The 22100-nt window shown below is 46.8% G+C and overlaps 1 protein-coding gene across 14 annotated transcripts in view; it reads left to right on the top strand.

Annotated features, from left to right (window-relative positions):
- The window catches only part of LOC113806051 (ELAV-like protein 1), a 326651-nt gene that overhangs the window by 191908 nt on the left and 112643 nt on the right, over positions 1–22100 (top strand). The window contains exon 3 of one of the 14 annotated variants that reach the window (XM_070142228.1): positions 6236–6319. The exons of the other annotated variants lie outside the window; for them this stretch is intronic. The gene's annotated coding sequence lies outside the window, so the exon portion shown is untranslated. The remainder of the gene's footprint in view (positions 1–6235; positions 6320–22100) is intronic. 14 annotated transcript variants of the gene reach the window in all.

Here is a 22100-nt window from a genome sequence, read left to right as displayed (position 1 = left end):
TCTCTCTTTCTCTCTCTTTCTCTCTCTTTCTCTCTCTTTCTCTCTCTTTCTCTCTCTTTCTCTCTCTTTCTCTCTCTTTCTCTCTCTTTCTCTCTCTTTCTCTCTTTCTCTCTCTTTCTCTCTCTTTCTCTCTCTTTCTCTCTCTTTCTCTCTCTTTCTCTCTCTCTCTCTCTCTCTCTCTCTCTCTCTCTCTCTCTCTCTCTCTCTCTCTCTCTCTCTCTCTCTCTCTCTCTCTCTCTCTCTCTCTCTCTCTCTTTTGCTTGCTTTCTCCCCCTTCTTTCTCTTTCTCTCATCTGATTTATTTATTTGTTTCTCGTTCTCTTTCTCTCATCTCATCTTTCTTTCTCGTTCTCTCTCTCATATCATCTCATCTCTTTTTCTTTCTCGTTCTCTTTTTATTCCTCTCATATCATCTCATCTCTTTTTCTTTCTCGTTCTCTTTTTATTCCTCTCATATCTTATCGCTCTTTTTCTTTCTTTCTTTCTTACTCTTTCTCTCGCTTTTGTTCGTTGTCTTGTGTGTTTGGTTGGTTGTTTTGACTTGCTTTTTTATTATTTTTTTATTTTTTTCTTATTTCATTTTATTTTCATTGCATGTGAGCGTATGTTGCACGGTCCCTTTTTTATTTTCAGTTGCTTTATTATTATATTTGACTGTTTTCTGGGCGATTTATTTTATTTTTATTTTATTATTATTATTTTTTTTTGTCTCGTGGTGGTCGGGTCTGGGTTCGTTTTGTTTTCGCTTTGATTTAATGTATTGGGTTATTTTTTATGAATGTTTATTCCTGTATGTTCTCTTCTCTTTTCAATTCCATTTCTTGTTCTTTTTTTATTTTATTCGTCTCACGTTTGCGTTTTGATGAAATTGAATTGGGTTCTTTTTTTAGTGTTTCTTCTCGTGTCTTTTCTTCTCTTCCGTTCGTCTTATTCTCCCGCGTTGTCGTTTCTTCTCCCGTTTTCTTGTTGATGTAATTATTGATTTCATTTTTGAAATATTTATTCTCGTCTTCTCTTCTCTTTTCTTCTCTTCCATCCCTCCTCTTCGTTATTTCTATTCCTTCCGTTTTCGTTTCGATATAATTGTGTCCCCGTCCTTTTATGTTTATTCTCGTGTCTCTTCTCTTCTATTTCTCTTCTTCGTTGTTATTTCTCTCCGTCCCTTTCCCGTTTTCTGCGGGCGAGAGAGCGGCGGCCGTCGTCGCCGTCCTCTTCGGAGACGTCTCAGCTGGCGCGGGGGATCCAGCTGGTGTCTGGCGGCGTCCCTTGTTGTGCTTGGCAAGGGGGAGGCGAAAGGGACCCCGCGACCCCTCGCGATGGGGCCTCCCTCCCACGGCGCTCGCGATGGGGCTTTGTGTGTCTTTGGGAGGGCGCTTGCTTGCTTCCTTTCTTTCTTTTTTTCGTTCATTCGTTCTTTCTGCCTTTTTTTCCGTTCTCCCCGTTCATTTTGTCTTTTTCCCCCATTCCCGTTCTTTATTTTTATTTTTTTTTCTCATTTTGTCTTTCCACCACCACCTCCATTCTCACTCTTCCTCACAACCGGGCTACTAATAGGACTGTTATTGATGCTAGCATTGTTTGCAGAAGTATAGCTACATCGTTAATTTTGTTCTGTATTCTATTATCAATATGCAATACGCCTGTTATGTGACGTACTGTGGTCGTGAATGCTTTTGTTAAAGTATCAAGAGTAAGTTAGTGCTCCGGAATGGGTGGAGGGTGGGGGACGATGGTGCGTATCTGTGTGGGGGAGTGTGGGGTGGAGGGGGTGGAGGTGGTTGGGGGAAGGTCGTGGGTAATGGGGGAAGGATGATGAATCTTGCGTTCCTCCTGTAGGTGAAAGAGGGAGGAAGGGGGAGGGTGTTAGCTAGTTTTAAGAGAATTCGTTTGGTGGTTTTCTTGTTATTGTGCTGTGTCGTTTTGTTATTGTTTGCTTGTTTGATTATTAGATTTATTTGATTGATCTCGAGGGGGACCCTTTTCCTCATCGACATCAGTATAAGGTGTACGAATACATTCATGTGTATACATTCATGTAGTCCATCTATCCTATGAATGGATTGATTGTTCGTTTTATGAATAATTATGTGTATTGCAAGAAATAACAATGTTATTGGCTCAGGACGTAATCTCTAAATAGTGATCAGGATAAAGAGTTATTAGTGAAAATTACGCGGGGCAGCTGAGCAAAAATGTTATCGATAGGAAATAAAGATAATGATCAAAAAGACAAGGCAGGACGACTAAGCCTTGTGGGGGGGGGGGAAGGTGAAAAAATATCAAGTCTTGTATGCCTCAATGTTAAGATCTTCGGAGGCTTGTTATAGCGAGGCCATGGCAGCCTAAAAATGAGAGAGGGAGGGGAGGGAGGGATGTTGGGGTGGGGGTGGGGGATATGGAAAAGGAAAAGTGTTGAAAATGTGTTTCGAAATTTTTTTTTTTTTCTCTCTTCATCCCTCCATCCCCTTTCTTCTCTCTTCATCCCTCCCTCCCTCTCTTCTTCTGTCTTCATCCCTCCCTCCCTCTCTTCTTCTGTCTTCATCCCTCCCTCCCTCTCTTCTTCTGTCTTCATCCCTCCCTCCTCTCTTCTTCTGCTTCTTCTCCCTCCCTCCCTCTCTTCTTCTGTCTTCATCCCTCCCTCCCTCTCTTCTTCTGTCTTCATCCCTCCCTCCCTCTCTTCTTCTGTCTTCATCCCTCCCTCCCTCTCTTCTTCTGTCTTCATCCCTCCTTCCCTCTCTTCTTCTTTCTTTATCCCTCCCTCCCTCTCTTCTTCTCTCTTCGTCCCTCCCTCCCTCTCTTCTTCTGTCTTCATCCCTCCCTCCCTCTCTTCTTCTGTCTTCATCCCTCCCTCCCTCTCTTCTTCTGTCTTCATCCCTCCCTCCCTCTCTTCTTCTGTCTTCATCCCTCCCTCCCTCTCTTCTTCTGTCTTCATCCCTCCCTCCCTCTCCTTCTTCTGTCTTCATCCCTCCTCCCTCTCTTCTTCTCTCTTCGTCCCTCCCTCCCTCTCTTCTTCTGTCTTCATCCCTCCCTCCCTCTCTTCTTCTGTCTTCATCCCTCCCTCCCTCTCTTCTTCTGTCTTCATCCCTCCTCCTCTCTTCTTCTGTCTTCATCCCTCCCTCCCTCTCTTCTTCTGTCTTCATCCCTCCCTCCCTCTCTTCTTCTGTCTTCATCCCCTCCTCCTCTCTTCTTCTGTCTTCATCCCTCCTTCCCTCTCTTCTCTCTTCTTCTGTCTTCATCCCTCCCTCCCTCTCTCTTCTCTCTTCTTCTGTCTTCATCCCTCCTCCCTCCTCTTCTCTCTTCTTCTGTCTTCATCCCTCCCTCCCTCTCTTTTCTCTTCATCCCTCCCTCCCTCCCTCCCTCTCTTCTTCTCTCTTCATCCCTCCTCCCTCTCTCCTTTCTTCATCCCTCCCTCCCTCTCTTCTTTCTTCATCCCTCCCTCCCTCTCTTCTTCTCCTCTTGATCCTCCTCCCCTCTCTTCTTCTCTCTTGATCCCTCCCTCCCTCTCTTCTTCTCTCTTCTCTCTTTCCCATCCCCATCCCTATCCTTTCCCCACTCCCCCTATTTTCCTCCCCTCTCTCTTTCCCACTCCCATCTGTCCATCCCCTCTCTCCCCCCTCCCTCTCCCCCCGCTCCCCATCCCTTCTTCCCTCCTTTCCTCACCCTCCTCTTAGCCCCCCCCCCCCCCTGATCTGGTCGGTAATGAGGTAGGTGTTGGAAAGGGTGTTGGAAATGTTGGTGGCTGCGGTGGGGAAGGAGGCCGCGGTGGCGATCGGGTGGCCATTAAAGGGAAGGGGCGGGGGAGGGGGAGGGGGGAGGGAATGGAAGGAAGGAAGGGATAAAGAGTATGTAATCATTAGCTTGTGGGTTACAGGTCTTGCCTATATGTTTATTATCTTTTTCCTCCTCCTCCTCCTTTTTTTAACCATTTTTATATCTTTTCATAGCCGTCATTTCATTTTTTTTTTCATTTATCAGGCTTCCGTGTGTGTCCTCTTATAGGTTTATAATGTTCATGATTCATTATTCATTTTTCTCTACCCCCCCCCCCTTTCGTCTTTGTCTCCTCTCCTTCCTATTCCAGTCCTTCATGTCTTTTCTCTCCCTCCTGTTCCCTTTCTCCCCCTTTCGTTTCTTCCACACGTGTTCCTCCGCTTTCATTTGCATCCTCGGAATTTCTTGCTCGTGATAATACCTTATTCCTTCGCGTGGTGTAACTTTGGCTTGTTATGTTCTTTTGTATCTTGCGGTTTTGTTGTATTCTACGATGTATTTTTATTTTCGTTCGTTGTATTCTGTTTTTTTCTTCGGTCCTATGTTGCGTTTTGTTACTAGGTTGGGTTATGTTTTATGGTTTTCTGTTTACTTCATAAGTATAACGTATTATTATGTGCTCTGTGTATTGTATTCTATTGTATTAAAAGCATATAGTGTGTTTTTTGTATTTATGTAGCATATTTTATAGTTTTTATTGATTTTATGTATGATCTTTCGGCGGTGATCTAATTTCGCTGTGTTGATTAGGCGAATGGGCGGCTGTGCTTGCCTTCATGCGCGCGCGTTTGTGCATGTGCGATTGTTTGGTCGTGTGTGCAGGTTAATGCATGTGCGTATGTGCATATGAATGAATGTAGGTTTATTTGCATACGTAAACGCAGCTGTAATTGTTTTGTGAGGGGAGCGTTGTAAGCGCCGGAAGAATGCACTACGTGTGTGGAATACGTAAATTCATTCTCTCGCTCTGACTATCAAATAGACTTAAAATTAATATATAAACCTTAATATATAAATATAATATCATAAATATAATATATATAAATATAATGTAAATATATATATATATATATATATATATATATAATATATATATAATAATATATATATATAATATATATATATATATATATATATATATATATATATATATATATATATATAAAATATATAAATATACCTTACATATTTATATATATATATATATATATATTATTCTATAAACTTTTAATAAATAGATAATATATATATATATATATATATAATAATAATAATAATAATAATAATAATATAAGATATAAATATATATATATATATATATATATATATATATATATATATATATATATACTTATATACACTCATAATAAACCTAATAAACCATAAACCAATAAATATATATATATGTATATATATATATATATATATATATGTATATATATATATATATATATATATATGTATATATATATATATATATGTAATAATAATAATGTATATATATATATAATATATATAAACCATAATACCATAATAACTCTCATCTCCCTCTCCCTCTCCCTCTCCCTCTCCCTCTCCCTCTCCCTCCCTCTCCCTCTCCCTGCTCTATCCTCCCTTCTTTTCACCCACATTCTCTCCCCCGTCTTCTTTCTCCCCTTCCCCTTCCCCTCATCCCCTCTTATCTCACACATTTAAAAAATATGTGCGCAATGTCAGTATGTCGTGTTACCGCATTCCTTTTGTCAGGTGTGCGCAGGTGTCACTACTTCGGCGCCGCAGGTGTTCCTCTCGAATAGGTGGGGAGGATGGGGGGAGGTGAGGGGGGTGTTGAATGCTGTACAGGTTCTCGCTTGATTGATTGGTTGATTGTTGGGCTGTTGATTGTGGTGGAGAGGGATTTGAGGTTGGAATGGGGGTCGCTCACGTGCTTCCCTCTTATTTACATAGGCGCCGTCGTCACTGTGCTGGTGTAAGTAGCTCTGGTCTGTTGGGCTGCGGCTTGTTGGCTGTACATTCTGGTGATGGATTTCCTGCCTCTTTGATTGGTGGTCGTCTTGGTTGAAGGAAGAAAGGAATGGAAGAAAGAAAGTGGAGATAAATACTGTGTATTGTTTTTTTCTTTCTTTTGGTAATATGGCAACAGCATTGACTGTAATTGTCCTGATCATTTCAGATAGGAGGAGAAGTTAAGGAGAAGTTCAAGAAGATAATTGATAGGATACTATTTATCCTAATAAATGATATCGTGTTATATATTAGGATAAATAATACTTTTTATATTTTGGTCATTGTTATTATTCTGTTTATGATGGATAAATAATTCGTTTTGTATTATCATGGTCTTTGTTATTATTCTGTATATGATTTGATTTGTGCATATTTATGATTCGTCGATGAAATATAAATTAATGTTTTTCTTCACAGTCCCCATTGCTTATAACTTTATATGTTTTTGTCCTTTCAGGTAAGTGCCAGTTGGTCTTGGGTCCGCGAGTGCCGTTCAGGGTGACTGATCACTCTTCACCCTTTCGGTGCTTTGGTCGTGAAGGTGAGTATTTTTGTCTGTCTGTCTGTCTGCCCTGCCACTCTTTGTCAATGAATGTGTGTGAAAGAAAAGGTCGATATATATGTCAAGAAGAAAAAGTCGACAGATATGTTAGAAAGAAAAAGTCAATAAATATGTGAGAAGGAAAAAGAGAGGGAGGGAGGGTGGGCTGGTGGGGGGGATTCCCCGGTGAGTCAGTCTCCTGCTCTCTGCGGTGCGTTTAATAGGGCAGATTAACAGACGTGTTTTGGAAAATTGATTCATCGTTCTTCTTCTATCTTTTTATATTCTGTTTTCCTCGTTTTTCCTTTGTTTTGACATCCCGTTTTCGTATCTTACTGGTCTTCCCGCCTAGCCGTTCTCGAAGCCTGACCCCCCCCTCTCTCTCTCTCTCTCTCTCTCTCTCTCTCTCTCTCTCTCTCTCTCTCTCTCTCTCTCTCTCTCTCTCTCTCTCTCTCTCTCTCTCCTCTCTCTCTCTCTCTCTCTCTCTCTCTCTCTCTCTCTCTCTCTCTCTCTCTCTCTCTCTCTCTCTCTCTCTCTCTCTCTCTCTCTCTCTCTCTCTCTCTCTCTCTCTCCCTCCCACCCTCCCTCTCTCCCTCTCTCCTCCCACCTCCCTCCCTCCCCACCCCCTCTCCCTCCCCCTCCCTCCTTCTCCGCCTTCTTCATGAGTCTGCATCATCATATTTCCTTTTCTCATCCCTATCCTGTCTCCCTTTTCTCCCTCCCCTTCCCTCCCATGTGTTTCCTAGCCCCACCCTTTCCTATCCCCTAATCCCAATCCCTCCCCTCCCCTCCCCTCCCTTCCCCTTCCCTCTGTCCCTTCCCCCTCTCCTCCCCATATTTCCTCTTCTTCTCTGCCCTTCTATATATCCTTCTCTATCTCGCTCTTCCATCACCCTTCAACTCCTTCCTGTCAGGCTGTTTTTATACCTTCTGTCGCTGCCGTTTATCCTGCCCTCCTGTTCTCTCTCTCCTCTTGTTCCCCTGTTGTGGTTGTCTGTTCGGTTTCTCTCTCTTGGTTTTTGGTTTTAGGGTTTCTATTTTTTGTGTGTTTATTTCGTAATGGGAATACCTCTTGCCATGATTTATTTTTTTTCATTTTTTATTTTTATTTTTTTGTATCTTTGTATATATATTACTATTCCTTTCCTTTCTTTCCTTCGTCCTGTTAACTTTCCAGGCGTTTTCTTTAGTCTCTCTCTTTCTATTCATTCGGTCAGTTATTTCGCCCCCTCTCCCATGCCCTTGTTCTGCTCTCTTCCTTTCCCCCACTTGTCAACCCCTCCCCCCACCCCGTCCTGTCTTCCTCTGTTCCTTCCCTCTGCCATTCTCTTCTCCTTTTACATATCCTTTCCTTCACTACTCCTCCCTTCCCCTTCCATCATATTCCTCCTCCTCTCCCTCCTCCTTCCCCTCTCCCTCCTCCCTCCTCCCTCCTTCCCCCTCTCTCTTTCACCTCCTCCTCCTCCCTCCTTCCCCTCTCTCTTTCCACCTCCTCCTCCTCCCTCCTTCCCCTCTCTCTTTCACCTCCTCCTCCTCTCTCCTCCTGCCCCCTCCTTTCTTCTCCTGCCCCCTCCTTTCTTCCCTCCCCTCCCCTCCCTCCCCTTCCCTTCCTTCCCGCTCCCCTTCCTCCCCCGTCGGCTATACGTGTGGGCGAGTACTTGCGTCTGAATGGATTCACTCGCCCTTACCGTCGCCTGTGGGAGGGGGCGTGGGAGGCCTGACGAGGAGGGGGGACAGTACCCTAGTTTTGGGGAGAAGGGGAGGGGAGGAGGGGAGGGGACAGTACACCAGATTGCGGGGGGTGGGGGAATGGGGCGGGTTAGGAAAGGGATGGTGGGGTCGGATATTCCCCACAGCGCAAATCTCGACTTCTTACCGTGTGTGGGTAGATTGAGTTTGGGGGGGGGGTTGTATTGTTAGATTGTCTGTGTACCCTGAGTGGGTGGAGGTGTTAATGCAGAGTGGGGGTAGGGTTGGTTAGGCCGGTGGGAGGGGTGGAGAGGAAGTGAGGGAGGATAAGGTGTAATGGGAGGGAAGGAAAGCAAGGAAGGAAAAATGGAAGGGGAGAGAAAGAAGGTAAGAGCCAAGTTCGAGAAAGAGAGGGATTTAAGGGCGAAAGAAGAGGAAAAATGAGCAGAGAGAGAGGGAAAGGGAGAGAGAGGGAGGGAGGGAGGGAGGAAGGAAGGGAGGGGAGGGTAGGTGAAAGAAGAATTGGGATAGCGACCAGGGAACGAGGGCGAAGGGGGTTACGGAAAAGTCGATGGAATTGAAGAGGAAAGGCAGAGTGAAAGGGAAAGCAAGCAGTAAGCAGGTGGTTTCCACTTGATGAGGTGAAGTACGAGCGGGCGAGTGAGTGTGTGAGTGAGTGTGTGAGTGAGTGTGTGAGTGAGTGAGTGAGTGAGTGAGTGAGTGAGTGTGTGAGAGTGAGTGAGTGAGTGAGTGAGTAAGTGGATTGGGAGAGGCAAGTTGTTGAAGTGAGTTAGGTGAGTGTGCGAGTGGATTGAGGGAGGGAATGGGTGAAGAGGAAAACTGTGGTTGATGGGAGAAATTTTGAGAGGGAGAGGATTGAGGGAGAGGGGGAGGGAGGGAGAGGGAGGGAGAAGGAAAGATCGTGGTTGATGAGAAAAAAATTGGGGAGGGATGTAACAATAACACGTAGAATGATATAAGGAACACATGGAAAGTAATATACCATAAAGTGAATAGAAACAAGATTGAGGAAGATTGCCTTTATATATGTATTTTTTTCTTGTTTTGTACGGTAATTTATACCAATTCTTCCTTATTACGAAACATTAAAAAAAAATGTATATGTATTCCAGCAAGATCATACTGCGCATGTGTGTGTGGGATATATCGTTTTTATTTCTGTTCTTGTTTAGGCTTTTCTTGTCCGTCCCCCCATTTTTTTTCTCTTTTTTTAGGATTCCTTTGTTTTGTTCATAATGCGAGAGCGAGATGAGAGTGCGTGCGTGTGCCTCTGCTTGGGATGTGCTCTCACGCGGGCCTCGTGCCTCCCTTTATTTATGCTTTTTCTCTTTACCTTTTTCTTGCTTTGCCTTGCTGTTTTTCTTTATCTTGTTTTGTTTCTTTTCTTTTCTTTTCTTTTTCTTTTCGTTCGTTCGTTCGTTCGTTCGTTCGTTCGTTTTCTGTCTTTTTCTTCTTTTTCTTATCCTGTTTGTCTATTTTAATCTCTCTCTAACCCTTGCACTTACATGGGCGCATCTAGATACACATTTTGAAAAATATCGATTTCATTGTAGTTATGTTATTATAGTTATTTACATGAGTGTGCGTGTGCGTGTGCGTGTGCGTTTTATTTGTTGATGTTTTGGTTCTGTGGGCAGAAAGGTGGCCGTGGTAGGTTAGCTTTGTTCCGTCTCCTGCCTTCCTTTTCGGGGCAAGGTACGTGTGTAGAGTCGGGCCTCGGGCAGCTTTAGGTTTCTCGGCTTGGTGGAAAGACATCTGAGGAAGGAAAATGAAGAAATAACCACGATAATTTGAGAGAAATGGGATAGAGAGACGAGAAAATTCAAGGTTCATCTGAAAAAATAGAAAGAGAGAAAAGGTCTGGTAAGGACCTTCAGTCTTTATGAATTAAAGTGGAGGAGGAATAATGATAAACGCGATAAAGGGAGTGAAGTGAGTAGAGAATGAATAAGGGAGTTGACGCGAAGAATGATGGTTTGTCAGGGTGAAAGAAGGGGGTTAGGAGGAGGAGTGGGGGGAGGGAGAGGAGGGAGGAGGAGGAGTGGAGGGAGGGAGGGGGAGTCTAGGCTCGGGTTGACGCGGGCCGTTCAAAATTGATCATTAGCGCCGGCATCAGTTCGTGTGTGATAAGAGCTATGATGGAGGCCCCGGTTTCCTCCCTCGCGCCCTCGCTCCCTTCTCCCTATTTTCTCCCTCTTTTTTTTCTTTCTTTCTTTCTTTATCGTTGATCTGATCTGATCTGAGCTCTCGTGTATGATCTCTTTCTCCTGTGTTTTTTTTCCTTTCTTATTGTTCGTGTTGCTCTATTTCTGTTTTCTCATATCTACTATTTTTCTCTCATTTCTTCTCTCTACCTCTTCCTCTCTGTATATCTCTACGTCCTCCCTATGCGCCATTCTTCGCAATCTTTTCTCCTTTGCCTCTCCATTCAGCCCATACCCCCCCCCCCCTTGCCCCCGTCTTTTCCATGTACTTTCTTTCGCTCGTTTATTTTTCCGCTCTTATTATTTTTTTTCTTTGACATTTCTCTCCTCTTCCGTTTTTTGTTTTCTACATTTCCTCTCGTCTGCTCCCCCTTTTTCTCTCTTTTCTTTATCTTTCTCTCCCCCCTCCTTCCACTTTTCTCGCTTTTCGTCTCCTCATCCATCACATTAAGAAACCAGATCACTCCTCTCTCCCTTTTTCCCTCTCCCCTCCCTCCCTCCCTCCCTCCCTCTCTCCCTCTCTCCCTCCATCCGAGGAAGACGTGAGTAAATTGCATTCCCCTTAACGCTGCTGCAGCTAACGTTTTGTATGGGTGCCTGTCTGTCTGTCTGTCTTTCTTTCTGTCTTTCCGTCTTTGGCTGTGTGTCTGTCTATACTTACGTCTACGTCAATGCCTACGTCTTTTGTTTATCTGTAAGTAGTAAGACAGAGAGGAAAAAAATAATTTCCTTAAGGGAATGACTGACTGGTGACTGGATGGCATTGCCTGGCCTCAAAAGAACCCTATATATCATTATATTGATTTATTGCTTTTCTCCTATAAACTTATTTTTTGGGGGGTGGGGAGGGAGTTACAAGAAAAAGAGAAAGGAAAAAAAGCTTGTATCTGATTTTGTGGCTCGGCTCTCCTTCGAGTCTCGTGTGAAACGGGCCCCCTCTCGTGCTCTCGTTAAAAGCAGATAAGTAGATGAGTTTATGGCGTATAAAGAACTTTTTTAGGTGCTACTGTTTCTCATTTGCTGGCGTGCTTAACCGCGGGGGAGGGAGAGAGAGAGAAAGAGAGCTAGCGAGAGAGAAAGAGAGCGAGAGCAAGCGCAAGAGAGAGAGCGAGAGAAAAAAAAAAAAGTTTAACAGTTTAACGAACTGGGAATTTTATAACTATTGCTATGTATCGATTGTGTTAAATGATTATTTATCTATTTTTTTTATTTATTTATTTTTTTTATTTTCGTGTCATGACACTGAAGCATCCCTGCACTATTCGGATGAGTAAATCGCATTTGACAAAAGCCGTTGATCAGCTCGATAATAGGAGAGTCCTGAGATACAGTCCTGGGGGGGGGGGGGGCAGAATAACCAGCACGGAGAGGGGAGTAGAGGGGGAGGGAAAGGGGAATGAAGAAGGAAAGTGTGAATGTAGAAGGAAAAGGTGGAGGGGTGAAGGAAAGGAGATGGTGGTGGTTGATGGAGAAGTGGTGAAGGGTAGGGTATTCAGAGTAGATGAGGATAGGAAGAAGAGGAGGAATGTTGGGAGGTGAAGGGGGGGTAGGTGGCGAAACCAGTGGCGGAAGGAGGAGACGAAAGACGACGATGAGTTTGAAGGTGGGGAAAAAAGGAATGGGGGAGGGGAAGGAGTAAAGAAAAGGAAAGTAGGAAGACTAGGTAAAGGAGGGAGGGGAAAGGGGGAGGAGAAGAGGCCAGAGTGAAACGGCAGGAACGAGGGGCGTGGGGAAAAGGGCAGAGCCTGGGGATGGGGAGATGTGACAACGCGACCCCGACTGTGACGATGTTGGCAATTACGGGGATTGGGGAGAACAACAGCAACGCGCCGGTAATTAGGTTTTCCCCACTGCTGCCTCGTCCCCTTAATTATCGGGGAGGGGAAATATATGTCGGGCTCCCTCTCTTCCCTCCCCCTCCCTCCCTCTCCTTCTCTGGCTCCCTCCCTCCCCCTCCTTCCCTGGCCCTCCCTCCCCCTCCTTTCTCTGGCTCTCCTCTCCCTCCTCCCCTCCCTGGCTCCCCTCCCTCCCTCCCTCCCCCTCCCCTGGCTCCCTCCCTCCCTCCCTCCCTGGCTCCCTCCCTCCCTCCCTCCCTCCCTCCCTCCCACCCTTCCTTCTCTGGTTCCTCCCTCCCTCCCTCCCTCCCTCCCTCCCACCCTTCCTTCTCTGGTTCCTCCCTCCTCCCTCCCTTTCCTGGCTCCTTCCCTCCCTCCCTCCCTCGCCCGCTTGCCTTTCGTTCTTCTTTCACGTTTCGCCATTTCTCCCTCTCTCTTCTCCTCTATCCTCCTGTTCTCCCCCTTTCTTTCTTTTTCTTCCTTTCTATTCATTCTTTCTTTTTCTTCCTTTCCATTCATTCTTTATTTTTCTTCCTTTCCATTCATTCTTTCTTTTTCTTCCTTTCCATTCATTCTTTCTTTTTCTTCCTTTCCATTCATTCTTTCTTTTTCTTCCTTTCCATTCATTCTTTCTTTTTCTTTCATTACTTCTCAGTTATCGTACCTGTTTCTCACCTTTTACTCAGGTCTTTGGTCTTGTTTTTCACTTCCCCATTATTATTATTTTTTCTATACATTTGCTTTCTCGATTACCCCCCCCCCCCCCCCGTTTTCTGTGCTTTTTCCCTTTAACTTTCAACTTTCTTCCATTTTCTGTTCTTCCTTCTAGGGTGAATGTTGAGAAATGGTGACCGATCGAAGCATGTGCATAAAAAAAACGAAGAAAAATGTAAAAAAAAAAGAAATGGATAACAACGTATTGCAATTTATTTTCTCCTTTCTCTCCATATCCTCTGTTCCCTTCCTTTTTTTTACCTACCCTCTTCCCCGCTTCGTCCTTTTCTTTCTTCTAAACTCTTCTATTCTCCCTTTTATTTCCTTTTTCCTCCAATTCCCTTCTGCCTCCCTACCCTTCTTCCCTTCCCCTTCTCTCCTCTCCCCTACCCCTCTCTCTTCTCTTCTTTCCCCTCCCACCTCTTTCCTCTCCCTTCTCTTCTCTTTTCTCTCCCCGATCATCTCTTTTCTCTTCATTCTCTTCTTTTCTCTCACCTCTCTCTTTTCTCTCCCCTCTTTTGTCTCCCGTCTCCCCTCTCCCTCCACCGCCTCTTCCAATGGCCGCACATACGCCAACACTTGTCCTAAGAAATGTAATGAGAGAGGGGAGAATGGCAGGAGAGGATGAAGGGGAGTGGGGATGGGGATGGGGGAAGAGAGGGAAGGCGAGAGGGGAGAGGAGATGGAAGGGGGGGGGAGTAGGAGTCTTCCGAGTATTTGATTAGATGGTGAGGACCTTAATTGCGGAGAGGTTGGCGATCTTTTCTTCTAATTATTGTTATTGCTTTTTTATTGTTGTCGTTGTTGTTTTAGTTATTGCCATCGTTATTATTGTTAGTGTTAGTTGTAATGGTAGTTGCATTCTAGTTATTAAGAATGCGTTGTTAGTATATTTTATTTATTGTTTGTTTGTTTGTTTGTCCTGCGGACATGTAGACCAGCGTCCATGCAGTCGGGGAGTCTACGGGGACGGCCGCCCTCTTTCATTGACCACGGAGGTTAAAGACGCGGAGTCAGCCCCTGGGAGGTAGAGGGAAGCTCTCTCTCTCTCTCTCTCTCTCTCTCTCTCTCTCTCTCTCTCTCTCTCTCTCTCTCTCTCTCTCTCTCTGTGTGTGTGTGTGTGTGTGTGTGTGTGTGTGTGTGTGTGTGTGTGTGTGTGTGTGTGTGTGTGTGTGTGTGTGTGTTTACGTTTGCTGTTGTTGGAGGTGGTGGTGATGTTTCTTAGATATCGACCACTTCATGGCCCGATTGTGTGTGTTTTCCTCTTTGTCGTGTCTCTTTCTCACTTCTCTTCGTCTGTCTCCCACTCCCTTTCTTTACCAGTTATCATATCATATATAATGAATATCCCCAAGACGATAGCTCCCTTTCTATTGACTGATTGAATGGTACGTCTGTTAAAAGAAAAGTTTGAGGATGGGCGAAAAATCAAGACGAAAAATTTGCCAGTAAGCAAACAGATGAAGAAGTAAATAGATAAATGGATATATAGATAGATAGCTGAATAGGTAGACGAGTAAAGAAATAAGTAAACCAATAGATAAAAGACAGAGAAGAATATAAAGGGATATACCAACAAGGGGAGAGGGAGTAGAAGATATAACTGGAATGGGGCTTTTGTGGCCGCGGTAACAGCCGGATCGGAATTGACCTCCGTAAAGAGTAGCGGCGCGGAGTAGCAATAGCGGCGCGGAGACGAGCGCTCTCGATCTCTCTCGGGATGCGGACGTCATCGTTGGTCTGTCGTCGGTCCGTGTTCGGTCTGTTGTCTCCCCGTCCCTCGTCCCGGGCCTCGTTCTGATTCTTTGGTGTGTTTTCGGTCTGTTGTCTCCCTCCTCGTCCTGTTCCTTGTTCGGGCCCTTGTTCTGGTCCCTGTCCTCGTCAGGTCTCGTTTACTTTGTTTATTTTCTTAAGCGTATTGGCTTGTTTGGACAACTTTCTTTTATCAAGCTCTGTCCTTTTATCTCGCCTCGACTGCATCCTTCCACCCCTTGTCAACCCCACTCCTCCACCATACCTTCCTACTCGTCCCTCACCTCGCACTCTCACCCCACTGCCCTCTCCTCCACCTCACCACCACCACCACCTCCTCTTCCTCCACTCTCCTCCTCGTCTTCTCACGCCTCCACCTCCTCTCTCACCTCCACCCCTCACCTCACAACCTTCTCCTCCACCCCTCACCTCACAACCTTCTCCTCCAAACCTCACCTCACAACCTTCTCCTCCACCCCTCACCTCACAACCTTCTCTTCCACCCCTCACTCTAATCCTCCTCACCTCCTCTCTTCACCTCATCCACCCAACACCTCACAGCCTCCTCTACCACTCACCTCACAACCTCCTCCTCCACCTCTCTCCACCCCTCACCTCACAACCTCCTCATCGTCATCCTCCTTACCTTCACATCACCACCACATCTCCTCCTCCCTCCTCCGCTCTCCACCTCCACCCATCACCTCACAACCACCACCTCTGCCTCCCCCCCCCTCTTCTCTCCACCTTGCTTCTTCCCTCCCCCTTCCCTTCTCCACTTACATTTCCACAGACTCCAACGTACCTCCTCTTCCTCGAGAGAGAGAGAGAGAGAGAGAGAGAGAGAGAGAGAGAGAGAGAGAGAGAGAGAGAGAGAGAGAGAGAGAGAGAGAGAGAGAGAGAGAGAGAGAGAGAGAGACCCCTCCCCGAGTCCATCTTAAGGTCTGGGTTAATTTCTCGCGTGTGTGCTTAGGCCCGCGGGACGCTCTTGCTTCCCTGAAGGTGGAGGGGATGCGGGGTGGAGGTGGAGTTGGAGGTGGGGGAGGCCAGGGAGTTGGATTAGCGGAGGTAGAAGTGGTGGATGAGGTAGTAAGGATGGTGGTGGTGGAGGAGGGAGGTAGTGGTGAAGGCGAAAGTGGAAGGGAGTAGATGGATGGGAAGATCTTGAAGGCGAGGGTGAGGAGGAGGGAGAAAAGGAAGGAGAAGGAGAAGGAAAAAAAGAAAAGGAAAGGGAGAAAAAGGAGGGAGAAAAGGAGAAGGAAAGGGAGAGGCTGAGGCCCTTATCGCCGCCAGGAAATGCCAATAGCCTGATGAATGCGCGTACTAAATGGGGGGAATAGGGATGGAAGGGGAGGCCGGCGGGGGGCGGGGAGTGGAGGAGGGGGTAGTGAGGAGAAAGGGAGAAGGCAGGGAGAGGGAGTTGGTGAGAAAGAGAAGAGGGGGAAGGGAGGGGAAGGGGAGTTGGTGAGGGAGAAGAGGGAAGGGAGGGGAGGGGGAGTTGGTGAGGGAGAAGAGGGAAGGGAGGGGAGGGGGAGTCGGTGAAGGAGAAGAGGGAAGGGAGGGGAGGGGAGTTGGTGAGGGAGAAGAGGGAAGGGAAGGGAAGGGGAGTTGGTGAGGGAGAAAGGGAGAAGGCAGGGGAGGGGGAGTTGGTGAGGGAGAGAGGGAAGGGAGGGGAAGGGGAGTTGGTGAGGAGAGAAGAGGGAAGGGAGGGGAGGGGGAGTTGGTGAGGGAGAAGAGGGAAGGGAGGGGAGGGGGAGTCGGTGAAGGAGAAGAGGGAAGGGAGGGGAGGGGGAGTTGGTGAGGGAGAAGAGGGAAGGGAAGGGAAGGGGAGTTAGGTGAGGGAGAAAGGGAGAAGGCAGGGGAGGGGGAGTTGGTGAGGGAGAAGAGGGAAGGGAGGGGAAGGGGAGTTGGTGAGGGAGAAGAGGGAAGGGAGGGGAAGGGGAGTTGAGTGAGGGAGAAGAGCGAAGGGAGGGGAGGGGGAGTTGGTGAGGGAGAAGAGGGAAGGGAGGGGAGGGGAAGTTGGTGAGGAGAGAAGGGAGAAGGGAGTTGGTGAGGGAGAAGAGGGAAGGGAGAAGGGAGGTGGTGATGGAGAAGAGGGAAGGGAGAAGGGAGTTGGTGATGGAGAAGAGGGAAGGGAGAAGGGAGTTGGTGATGGAGAAGAGGGAAGGGAGAAGGGAGTTGGTGATGGAGAAGAGGGAAGGGAGAAGGGAGTTGGTGATGGAGAAGAGGGAAGGGAGAAGGGAGTTGGTGATGGAGAAGAGGGAAGGGAGAAGGGAGTTGGTGATGGAGAAGAGGGAAGGGAGAAGGGAGTTGGTGATGGAGAAGAGGGAAGGGAGAAGGGAGTTGGTGATGGAGAAGAGGGAAGGGAGAAGGGAGTTGGTGATGGAGAAGAGGGAAGGGAGAAGGGAGTTGGTGATGGAGAAGAGGGAAGGGAGAAGGGAGTTGGTGATGGAGAAGAGGGAAGGGAGAAGGGAGTTGGTGATGGAGAAGAGGGAAGGGAGAAGGGAGGGGATGAAGAGGGAAGAGAGGGAGAAAAGGGAGGGATGATGGTTGGGGTGAAGAGTGAAGAGTGTAGGAGATGGAAGTGTAGATAAAAAGGAGGGAGGAAGGGAAAGGGAATCGGGATAGGAGTGTCATGGGCATTTAAAGTATCTGAGGGAAGGGAGCGGACGAGCAGAGGGGGAGAGAAAAGAAGAGACCAGAGGGAGTCGGGGGGCGTCAGAAGGAGGGGTCAAGTGTATGAGGGGGGCGAAGAGGGTAAAGAGAAGATGGAGCAGGATGGGGGGGTGGGGCCTAAAGGCACGCGAGACGTTAAGGGATGTAGGTCTATAAAGTGTGACCTTTATTGGCAGTCAGGGAGACGTTTGTGCAGGAGAGGCGGGGGCAGGGGGAGGTAGGCCTATGGGGCGCTCACTGTCGCCTTTTTTTTAAAGTCTATGTATGTATCTCTATTTATCCGTCTCATTTTAATTGACACATTATCGTTTTCTCATTAATTAAAGAGGAGAAATCCGACCGCCGTTGTCATGCTACTCTTTATTTGGCACGACCTTGTGCTCTCTCCAGGCTGCCATCTTGGAGCGTGGTCTGTCAAGGGGAAACTACGCTCGTGTATGTCAGCTGGTGATGACTTGTAGCGGTGGTGGTGATGACTTGTAGCGGTGGTGGTGATGACTTTTATTTTAGGTGGTGATGACTTGGTGGCGGTAGTAGTGATTACTATTAGCGATGGTAATGACTTATGAAGCAAGGATTGTGCGCGTGCGAGTGGCGGGAAGTCTTCCTTTTCTAGATTCCCATCAGTAGATGATGATGGCGATGGATGATAGTGAATATGGTGATGCTAATTAGTGGTTCCGTAACATAAATGACGGTGGAATTCCTTAATCCCTGCCATAAAAAGCAGTGTTTACGTTGAGGGCCGTCGAGATAGCGGATTCAAAAGTTGGGAAAAGTGAGCGAGCGAGCGAGCGACGTGGGGGGATAGGGGGTAGGGGGTAGGGGGTGGGGAACCATAAGTAATGCATGGTACTGGCAACGGGGTTATTGAGCGAGAGAGAAAGTAGCAACAGCAACAGCGGGAGCTTGTTCAAAAGCAGGCATTGCCGCGTGCATGCTCGCGCTCTTGCGTATCTTTATTATCTGTCTTGTCAGTCCGTCTGTGTCTTATCTAGCTATCTGTCTATCTATTTATCTAGGTATTTATCTGTCTATCCATCTATATTTGTCTGTGTACACTCTGCTCCTCCAGGCTGCCGTGCTTGCTTTGGCGAGAGGCTGTCGCTTAAGGGCGTTAGTACACGACACTTGAGTTAGAAATTGGGACTTAAAGGCGACCTCTTCCGCTGTCCCGTGGGAGGCGAGGGGAGGGCGTCCAGGCCGCAAGACGAGAGGGAATGCGCGCCTTGACGCAGCGACCCATGCTGACGCTCCCACGCGCCCTCGCTCCCTCCCTCCTGCTCTCCCTCTCGCGTCTGCCTGTCTATCCATATAGCTCTGTAGTTATCTATTCTTCGTGCTTGTTTGTGTGTGCGTGTGTGTGCGCGCGTACATGTGTGTGTGGGTATCCGTCTTACACATTTAGATTCACACACTCCAACTCTCTCACGCAGGTGCCTGCTCCGGAATCTGGCAGGGAGTTTAAAGGGAAAGTCTCGTTGGTGATGAGGCTCTGGGCGAGATTTTTTTCTTTTTCATGTTTTTTCCTTTTTTGTATTTATTGATAGATGTTTATTAGTTCAGTTTATATGTATCTGTTTGTGTCTCTGTTTGTTTTTTCCTGCTCTCATGATTGTGTTTGTTTGATCCTCGTGCTGTGTTTATGCAACAGGAAGACTTAGAGAGGTGGTGAATGAAGTGGCCGAAACTGACGCTAAAGGTGGAGGGAATTACGACGGCTGCGATGATTTTATGAGGAGGAGATAAAGATGATCAGAAGGAGAATGATGATAATGGTGTATATAGCAATGGGGATGACGGCAGGGGTGACAGCGAAAGGGAAGAGAGTGATGTCGAGGATGTGGATGATAAAATTAATGGAGAGACGAAGTATATCAATCGCGTATTTTTCTGCGTCACTGTTATTAAAACCCTTCACCCTTGCGTCTTTCGTGCACCCCATCTTTATTCCATTTTCCTTCCCTTCTCCCCCTTTTCCCTTCTTCGTTCCCTCCGATTCTCCCCCTTTTCCTTCCTCTTCCTTTCCCTCCCCCCTTTTCCCCCGCCACTTCCCCTCCCCTTTCTCCGTCCCCGCCCCCCGCGCCTCCTCTAGCCCCGCGAAAGGAGAAGAAAAGTCTCTCAGAAGAACCAGGGAAGAAAAGGAGAGAAAGGAAGAGGAAAAAAAGACTTCTCACACAAGAGCTGAAACAGATGCATTGGAGGCTTGACACTCTCTCAGGGAGCCGATGGGAACAGACTGTGGAAGTTTTTTCTTTTCCTTTTTTTTCCCTTTGTGTGTGTGTTTTTCTGTTTCTGTTTGTATGTTTATATGTATATATGTTTATATGTATGTATGTATCTATCTATCTATATATTTGTCCGCCTCCCCGGGAGACAAAGGCAGGGTAGGGTCTAATGCTAGGAATTCGTCTTATATAGATGGGAATTATGAAAAAAGAGGGAATGACTGGTTGACGAACAGAGCTGGGCTGGTATGAGGCGAGGTGTCATGGAGGGGGGGTGTAAGTACGCAGAAAGGACAGAAGAGAAAGGATGTTAATGTCGCAGAGAATGATGGATATAGAGAAAGAAAGAAAGAAAGAGAACTACAGGTTCGGACACAAGCACGCATAGAATACAGACAGACACACAGACACAGTTAACCGCCCCGGCGTCATCCTCGCGGCGAGTGGCTCCGGGACGACTGGGCCTTGACGACTACGACGGCGATGATGATGACGACGACGACGATGACGTTGACTATAAGAAGGACGATATGCATAACGACGGCGATGCTGACGATAACTACGACGACTTTGACTGACGACGACAAAGACGATGGCGATAGTGACAGCAGCCACGCTATCAATGATGACGATGCCAGAACGATAACGATGAGAGTGACGACAACGACAGTGACGATGACGATTAACGATGGCGAAGGGGATGTCAGCGGCAACGACGAGGAAGTAAATCATAAAAAAGGAAAAAATTGGCGAGGATGCGCGCCGGGCCTCAATAATGCACGGCGGACACCAGGAAGCTGCGTCGCGCTCCGGGAATTTTTTTCCCTTTTCGTTTCGAATTATTGTTTCCAGGTTGTTGTTGTTGTGGCTCCGTTTTTTTTTTTTTTTGGCTTGGGATGGGTTTTTGCTTGTTTGTCTTTGTTTTCGTTTGGGCTTCGTTTGTGTTTCTTGTTTTTTGTTTGTTTTGTTTAAGGTTGTTGCTCTTGTTTGTTATTTTGGATTATCTTGTCTTTTAAAAAGTGATTTTCATTATCATTGTATAGGAATAAGATTTCTTCATGTTTGTTATTTTCAGTTTGTTTGAGGCAGAGATATGCTTTTGTTTTGTATTTGTCATTGTTATTGTTTTCGATTTGTTTGTTTTTGTTTAGGGCTGGAAGGATGAAAATGTTATTTTTGTTTTCATTTTATTTATGGTGTATTTGTTGTTTAGGGATCGGTATACAGTAGTTATTTGTTTGTATACGATTTTATTTTGTGATATTTGTTGCTCTTTTGTGGAGGTGGGTTGTGGTGCCCTTTCTGCCCATTTGTTTTTATTTTGGCGACTCGCAGGATCGCCCTCCCTCTATTTTTATCTCTTCTTATTTTTTGTTTGTTTGTTTTGTGGATTCCATTTGGCTTGCATTTGATGGCGGATTTGCTTTTTGTGTGTTTGTTTGTTCGTTCGTTTGTTTAAGGATGGCAGGTTGGCGACGTTGTTGCATTTGGCTCCGAGTTGGTTGTTTCGAGGTCGTTTTTGAGTGTTTAGAGTGAGATGGATCTTTGTTTGTGATTGTCGCTGGTCCTTGTTTTGTTTGCGCAGTGTTTGGCTTGATTGGATAGATGCGTGGTTTGAATGTAAGTGTTGAGGGGGATGTATGCGGAGGGGACGCTTGGGAGCTGAAGGAAGGGACTGTGCGATAGAGGAGGAATTGAGGATAAGGAGAGGAGGATGAATGAAGTGGAGGGAGGGAGGGAGGGAGAGGGGGGAGGGAGGAAAAAATAGAAATCGTGTTGTACGGCCTAATTTCCCTTGCATATCGACGCCATTGACGAAGTGGGTAGTAGTAGTAGCAGCAGCAGCAGCTGTAGGCGGGCGAAAGGATAAGAAAGGGTGATGGAAAAGGGGGAAGGAGGAGTCGAAGGATAAGACGAAAACGTAGATCAAGAAGTAGCAGTAGTAGGAGGAGGAAGAGGAGGAGGAGATTAGATACGGCCGCGAGACTCTGAACCTCGTCGCGTCGTCCCATTCGACACGATAACCTGCCTCATTAACAACCTCATTAAGACGTGTTGGGGAGGAGGAGGAGGAGGAGGAGGAGGAAAGGACGATAGGATACGGTTGGATAGGATAGGATAGGATACGATGGGTTAGAATAGGATAGAACAGGGCAGGGCAGGATAGGATTGGATAGGACGGGGAGTGAAGGATATGCTGCTCCGCTGGATTACGGATTTCTGCGTCACGGAAGGCTTGTAGGTAGGGAGGATGGGGAAGGAGGGGGGGGGAGAAGGGGAAGGGAACGAAGATCGGAATAGGGAAGGAAAAGGGGGAGGGAGGAGGAGGGGAACGAAGATTGGAGTAGGGGAGGGAAAGGGGAGGGAGAAGGCGGCGAACGAAGATGGGAAAGGGGGAGGGAGGAGCAGGGGAACGATAGGAATAGGGGAGGAAAGTGAGTGTGGAACGAAGATCGGAATAGCGGAGGAAAGGGGGAAAGGGAAAAGGAGATAGCGACGAAGATCGGAATAGGGGAGGAAAGGGGGAAGGGTAAGGATGGGTGGGTGCGTTGGGGTGGGGGTGGGGGGTGTTATGTAGATTTTAGACGCGTTGGGGAAATCTTTTTTGACGCAAATAGACCGGCGGAAGGCGGTGCGAGGGAAACGTAAATAAACGAGGGAG

This window comes from Penaeus vannamei, chromosome 29, assembly GCF_042767895.1.
Source record: "Penaeus vannamei isolate JL-2024 chromosome 29, ASM4276789v1, whole genome shotgun sequence".
Classification (NCBI taxonomy): Eukaryota; Metazoa; Arthropoda; class Malacostraca; order Decapoda; family Penaeidae; genus Penaeus; species Penaeus vannamei.
This window is presented reverse-complemented; position numbering and strand designations above follow the sequence as displayed.